Below are 7,565 nucleotides of genomic sequence, written 5' to 3'. Positions count from 1 at the left end.
CCACCCTGCCACACACACACAAACACACACACACACAGAGTCATCCAGCTCACCCTGCAACTCTTGCACCAGCATACTTGACACCTTGTCAAAACACAAGGAATTGTTCCATAAGAAGATACAGAGACCTATGGATGGAAAGATTGCCAAAGCAGAAGAGGAGAAAGTGAGGGATTCAAAAGGCAGCAGCTTATTTTACCCTCGAGTCTATTCCTCTAGTAGGAGCTTTGCCTGTTTCCCTGGAACCTTGAGAAACAGATCTTCCTGCAAATACTCTGTTTCCCTCAGTTCTCAAGACTGCACCTCCCACTTTTTGTTCACACCAGCAGTAGCACAAAACGCACATGGTTCTCCACCTTGATTCTTTCATTTCATGTATTTTGAAGACTACTGCAGATCAATACCTGTAAGTATTCCTCATTCAATATTATTACTGAAGAATATTTTTAAAATTTATTTTACTGAAGAATAATTGATTTATGACATTGTGTTCATTTCTGCTGCACAGCAAAGTGATTCAGTTAAACATATGTACATTCTTGGGAGTTCCTGTCGTGGCACAGTGGTTAACAAATCCGACTAGGAACCATGAGGTTGTGGGTTCGATCCCTGGCCTTGCTCAGTGAGTTGGGGATCCGGCATTGCCGTGAGCTGTGGTGTGGGTCACAGACTCAGTTCGGATCTCGCATTGCTGTGGCTGTGGCATAGGCCAGCGGCTACAGCTCCTATTAGACCCCTAGCCTGGGAATCTCCATATGCCACGGCAGCAGCCCTAGAAAAGGCAAACAGACCAAAAAAAAAAAAGAAAAGAAAAGAAAGAAATGTACATTCTTTTTCATATTCTTTTCCATTATCCATTTGTCACAGGATATTGAATATAGTTCCCTGTGGCATACAGTAGGACATTGCTTTGTTTTGTTTTTGTTTTGCCTTTTGTCTTTTTAGGGCCGCACCTGTGGCATATGGAGGTTTCCAGGCTAGGGGTTAAATCGGAACTGCAGCTGCCGGCCTGCGCCACAGCCACAGCAACGCAGGATCAGAGCCACGTCTTAAACCTACACCACAGCTCATGGCAACACCGGATTCTCAACCCACTGAGTGAGGCCAGGGATGGAACCACAACCTCATGATTCCTAGTCAGATTCGTTAACCACTGAGCCACGATGGGAACTCCCCAGCCAGTCCTTCTTGAAGGAGGATCTGAGCAACATGTCTCCATGTCCCCCACAATTCATCCATCCTAGTGGGGTGCTGGTGAAGATTTGATTAGTTGCAGAAATAAACAAAGAGTATTTTGTTCAGCTTTGGACATTCAAAATAGTTTTGATGCATATTAATAGGCTCCAAAGCAAGGCGTTGTCAAGAAGGAATTTTTTGTTTGTTTTTGCTTTTGTCTTTTTAGGGCCACACCCGTGGCATACAGAGGTTCCCAGGCTAGGGGTCTAATTGGAGCTGCAGCCGCTGGTCTACACCACAGCCACAGAAACACCAGATCCTTAACCCACTGAGCGGGATCAAAACTGCATCTTCATGGATGCTAGTCGGGTTCATTACCGCTGAGCCACAACAGGAACTCCTGAATATTTATTCTTAAAAAGACACTTTTAGTCATACCTCTGCTGTGCAGCAATCTCAAAACATCGTAACTTTTAACAAGCTCTGATTCCTTACTCATAGTTTTGAGGTTCAATTGAGCTCTTTTGGCTCAGTTTGCTTTTGGGGATTAAATGGGCCTTGGCTCTAGGCTCTGAGTAGGATTCAAGTCTGTCCCACAAGTGTTCTCATTTTGGGACCAGCAGCTACTGGAACATGCTCTTCTCATGACAGAGGAGAGGCTTGCAAAAGACCAAGCCAACTAGCTCTCACATTTAAAACCTCTGCTCATATCACATCCACTAACATTCCACTAGCCAATGTAGAACTTAGAGCCAAGTCCAAAGTCAATGTGGTAAGACGAGTAATGTCTATGAGGGAGGGAATGAAGAAATGGGAATAATAATCCAATCTACTGCAGGGACTAGGCATCACCTAAAAGGACCCTCCAAATTATTACATTAGACTTAGGTTTCTGGATGGGACAGAAACTTAATTTTTTCCCCTACTGCTCAGTAGATAGGGACTTGTCTTGGGTCAAGTTCACCAGAAGCAGGGCCTGAGATGGGGAGTCTTATGCACATAATGAAAGATGAAAATCAGAAAAAGAGTAAAGAATATGGTCTCAGCTGGAGTCTCCTCTCAGCCTGATCCCACAGGGCAGTTCTAGAGTGAGAATTGTACCACAGAATTATCCTCTTTGAGGCAAGAGCTGGGTTTTTCTTTACCCCTATCAATAAGCCATTGGTTGTCTCTCTCTTCCCTGGGGTGGGTATAACCTTCCAGGCACTTCCTTATGAGATAGTGACTGTAGGCTGAAGATAATTCTCTGAAGAAGATCTGAGATCAACCAAAACTCGCAACAGCTGGGGATTGGATGCACTTGCTAGAATAATGGGATCTGGAGAGGCACCTACAACATCTAAAGACCATATCACAATAAAATTACATTTTCTTTACATACCCATAGAAAATACTGATATTTCTTTCCTAATACTTATTACCCTCTATGTCCTTTACCAAAAAGAAAAACAAACAAGATAATTCAGCTGAACTAGAATAAAAATGAACATTTCTCAGACTCTTTTCTAACTAGGTATGTCCACATAAGTAGGTTCTGGACCCCAGATGAAGGCAGAATGTTATACGGAAGCTTCTAGGAAGCTCCTTTGAGAAACAGCTTGTTCTCTCCCTGATCTTCTTTGTCTTGTCCTCTATTCTGCTGGCTTAAATGCATGTGTGATGGCTGGAGCATGAACAGACATTTAGCACTGTGAGGTGACCTAGTGAATGAAGGCCAGCAAAGCCACAAGTTAGAAGGGACCTTAGTTCCTGATATCACTGTGCCACAGCCACCACACTTTCAACATATGGAGAATCTTCCATCCAGGTTAAACTACTGTTCATTGTTACAGAGTAAAACTCATTCACAGGGTAGTGTAATCCTAATGAAGCCAACACTCAAGCCAGATTGAAACTGAGTTTATGAGCCCTCTCACAAGATCATGCCCAGTTTTACTCCATTTAGCAAGTATCAGAGTGTTTAGTTCTCCACAATTGGTAAAATTTTTTTTTAGGATGGGTTTATTTAATAAGCAAAAAGCCATTTTATTGTTGTTTCAATTTTCCTTTTTCCAGATTTCTGGTCAAGTTGAACATAGTTTCATCTTTCTTATTTTGATCATTTGTATTTCTTCCTTTGTAAATTGCCTGTTTGTAGCATTTTGTCCATTTTCTGGGGGAGGGGTTATAGTTTTCACTTTGATTTAGAGATTCTTCAAATGCTTTCACTGACATATGGAATCTGAAAAAAGGACAGACTGAACTTCTTTGCAGAACAGATGCTGACTCACAGACTTTGAAAAACTTATGGTCTCCAGAGGAGACAAATTGGGGGGTGGGGGGATGTGCTTGGGTTGTGGGATGGAAATCCTGTGAAATTGGATTGTGATGATCATTATACAACTACAGATGTGATACATTCACTGAGTAATCAAAAATAAATAGAATAAATAAAATAAAATGACAAAAGACAAAAAAATTAAAAAATAAAAAAACATAGTGATTTAGAGGTTCTTGTTTATTTGAAAAAGTATAAAAATGCTGATAAGAATAAAGACGGTTAATACAAAAAAAAACCAATCACCCAAATGAACAACTATTGATATTTTCTCATATTTGATTCAAATTTTCTTTTTAAAGAAATGAAACATTGTAGATGAAGATGTATTCACCAAGTTTACTTTCCTCAGTCTCAGAAATAGCAACTCATGTTTTTATACTTTTGCTGCCATGTACACGGTATCATTTCATGTACATTAATTTTAATTTACATTCATTGTGTTGTGGTGGTGAAATTTTATGTGTCAATTTGACTGAGTCACAGAGTGCTCAGGTATTTGGTAAAATAGTCTTTCTCTGTGTGTCTAAAAGGATGTTTCTGGGTGAAATTAGCATTTGAATCAGTAGACTGAGTAAAGCAAATTGCCCTCCCCTTTGTGGGTGGGAATCATCCAATCTGTTGAAGGCCTGAATAGAACAAAAAGGTGGAGGAAGAATTCATGCTCTCTGCCTGTCAGTCTTCTGCTCTCAGACGAATTTTTATACCATTAGCCCTCCTGGCTCTCAGGCTGACAGCCTCAGACTGGAACTATACTACTGACTTTCCCAAATCTTCAGTTTGCAGACAGAAAATTGTGGGACTTCTCGGCCCCCTAATTGCATGGACCAATTCCTTATAATAGCGCATATGTAAAACTGGTTCTGTTTCTCCGGGGAACAAAGCCTATTACAGATATCCTATTGCAAGTTCTCTTTGGTAATTTATCAAACTGTGTTTTTGAGATTTGGCCATATTCGTTTTTGTATATCATTGTATCATATTCACATTTGATTCCCAATTGTTAAAAATTCTCCCCTCCCAAATTTTACTATTACAAACAATGTGACATAAAAGCTATGGATTTCATATCTTCCTATATGAAAAAAATTTTTTTCAGAAGTGGAATTGGGAGTTCCCAAGCTGGCGCAGCAGAAACGAATCCGACTAGGAACCATGAGATTGCGGCCTTGCTTGGTGGGTTCAGGATCCAGCATTGCTGTGAGCTGTGGTGTAGGTCGTAGATGCAGCTCGGATCTGGCATTGCTGTGGCCATGGTGTAGGCTGGCAGCTGTAGCTCCGAATAAACCCCTAGCCTGGGAACCTCCATATGCTGCAGGTGCGGTCCTTAAAAGCAAAAAAAAAAAAAAAAAGGAATTGTGCTGAGTTACAGGGACATATAAGCATCTTTACTAGATATTACTAAATTGTGGTGCACAGTTGGTTATATCAATTCATACTTCCAGCAGAGGTGTACCAGTGGTCCCATTTTCCCATATCCTGGCAACTCTAAATAATGTGAAGCTTTTTAATGTTTTTTCTCCAAATTAATAGGTGTGACGGTCTCTCATTATTTTAATTATCTTTTCCCTCATTACTAATAATGTTGAGCATATTTATGTACGTTTAATGAGTTTCTTCGTCTTTGAAACGCCAATTCTAATTCTTTGTATATTTTTATACTGGTTGTTTGTCATTTTTATTGCTTTACAGAATTCTTTGCTATAATCTGTTAGTAATAATCTTGCAAATATCTTCTCCCAGTGTGTGGCATGCCTGTAAAAAACAAACAAAAAAACTCAGCTTTATTGAGAAATAATTCTCATAATTTACCCATTTAAAGTATGTAATTCACCCATTTAAAATACATAATTCAGGAGTTCCCGTCGTGGCGCAGTGGTTAACGAATCCGACTAGGAACCATGAGGTTGCGGGTTCGGTCCCTGCCCTTGCTCAGTGGGTTAACGATCCGGCGTTGCCGTGATCTGTGGCGTAGGTCGCAGACGCGGCTCGGGTCCCTGGTTGCTGTGGCTCTGGCGTAGGCCGGTGGCTACAGCTCCGATTGGACCCCTAGCCTGGGAACTTCCATATGCCGCGGGAGCGGCCCAAGAAATAGCAAAAAGACAAAAAAAAAGAGAAAAAAGAAATCCTGTTCTTATTACCAGTCACTCTCCATTCCCCCCTCCTCCAAGCCCCTGGCAACTAATAATCTACTTTCTGTCCCTATGACTTTGCTTATTTTAGGTCTTTCATTAAAATGGAACCAGACAATATGTGGCCTTGGATTTCCCATGTGGCTCAGCGGGTTAGGAACCCAACATAGCATCCATGAGGATGTGGGTTCGATCCCCGGCCCCCAGCCTCACTCAGTGGGTTAAGGATCCGGTGTTGCCATGGATGTGGTGTAGGCCAGCAGCTGCAGCTCAGATTCGGCCCTTAGCTAGGGAATTTCTACATGCCATGGTGTGGCTGTAAAAAGAAAAAGAAAAGCAAAAACGCATATCTGGTTTTCTACATTTAGCATAATGCTTTCAAGTTTCATCCACGTGACAGAACCAATGGTCAACTTGATTTACTATGTGGTTGTAATATGTTTTGAATTTTTTTTCTTTTCTTTTTTTTTTTTTTGTCTTTTTGCTATTTCTTGGGCCGCTCCCACGACATATGGAGGTTCCCAGGCTAGGGGTCCAATCGGAGCTGTAGCCACCGGCCTACGCCAGAGCCACAGCAACGCAGGATCCGAGCCACGTCTACAACCTACACCACAGCTCACGGCAACGCCGGATCGTTAACCCACTGAGCAAGGGCAGGGACCGAACCCGCAACCTCATGGTTCCTAGTCGGATTCGTTAACCACTGGGCCACGACGGGAACTCCTGTTTTGAATTTTGATTTGATCAAATGTACTCGTCTTTTATTTTGATTTCTAATTTTTGTCTTACTTAAGCAATCTTTCCCTTTCCTTGAGTTATAAATAAATTCTCTAATAATTTGAAATTTTGTTTATTATATTTAAATCATCTGCCGTTTATTTTGTATATGTCACATAAAAATTTAATTCTTTTGCACTTTGGTCATCAATTGTTCAGCATTACTTATTGCATAGTGCACTAATTCTCCCTATTGTTTTGTAATGCCTCATTTATTATACAGTAAAGTCTCATGTATAATTAGGTCTGTTTACTGCTCCCTCTCCCTATGCTATTATAATAGATCGATAGTAAGTCTTTTTTTTTTTTTTTGGTAAATCTTAAGATAGAAAAAGCAATAAATTTGGTAGAGGAAGTTTCCTTTTTCTTCTTTTTCATAACTCATTTTCTCTTAATGACTGTTAAGTATCACTTTTTAAAATTCTACTTAAAATATCCTGTTAGGAAGTTTCTGCTGTGGTATGGTGCAGTGGGCTAAGAGTCTCACTACAGTGGCTCTGGTTGCTTCAGATGTGCAGGTTCATCCAGCCCTATACAGTGAGATAAAGGATCGGGGCACTGCTGTAGCTGCAGCATAGTTCTCAGCTGTGGCTCAGATTCAGCCCCTGGCCCAGGAACTTCCAAGTGCAATATGTGTGGCCATAAATACAACAACAAAAGTATCCTGTTAGAATTTTGTTGGAAATTGCATTTAATTCATAGGGTAATTTAGGGAGAATCAACATTTCTTTTTATTTGCCTTTTTTTTTTTTTTTTTTTTTTTTAGGGCCGCGTCCTTAGCCTGTGGAGGTTCCCAGGTTAGGGGCCAAACCTGAGCTACAGCTGCTGGCCTACATCACAGCCACAGCAACGCTAGATCCAAGCCGCGTCTGTGGCCTACACCACAGCTCACGGCAACGCCAGATCCTCAACCCACTGAGCGAGGCCAGGGATCGAACCCAAAACCTCCTGGTTCCTAGTCAGATTCCCTTCTGCTGCGCCACAACGGGAACTCCAAGAATTGACATTTTAAGCGTGCATTTGAACCAACATTAGATATATTACCTCTTATTCCATCTGTTGTGCTTTGCGGTCCTCCCTTTCCCCCTACTCAGTAGACCCTAAGAATTTTAGTGCAAGTGCAATAGTCCCCCCCTTATCCTCAATTTTGCTTTCTGAGGTTT

This window comes from Phacochoerus africanus, chromosome 3, assembly GCF_016906955.1.
Source record: "Phacochoerus africanus isolate WHEZ1 chromosome 3, ROS_Pafr_v1, whole genome shotgun sequence".
In the NCBI taxonomy this organism is placed as follows: Eukaryota; Metazoa; Chordata; class Mammalia; order Artiodactyla; family Suidae; genus Phacochoerus; species Phacochoerus africanus.
Note: the sequence above shows the minus strand (reverse complement) of the source record.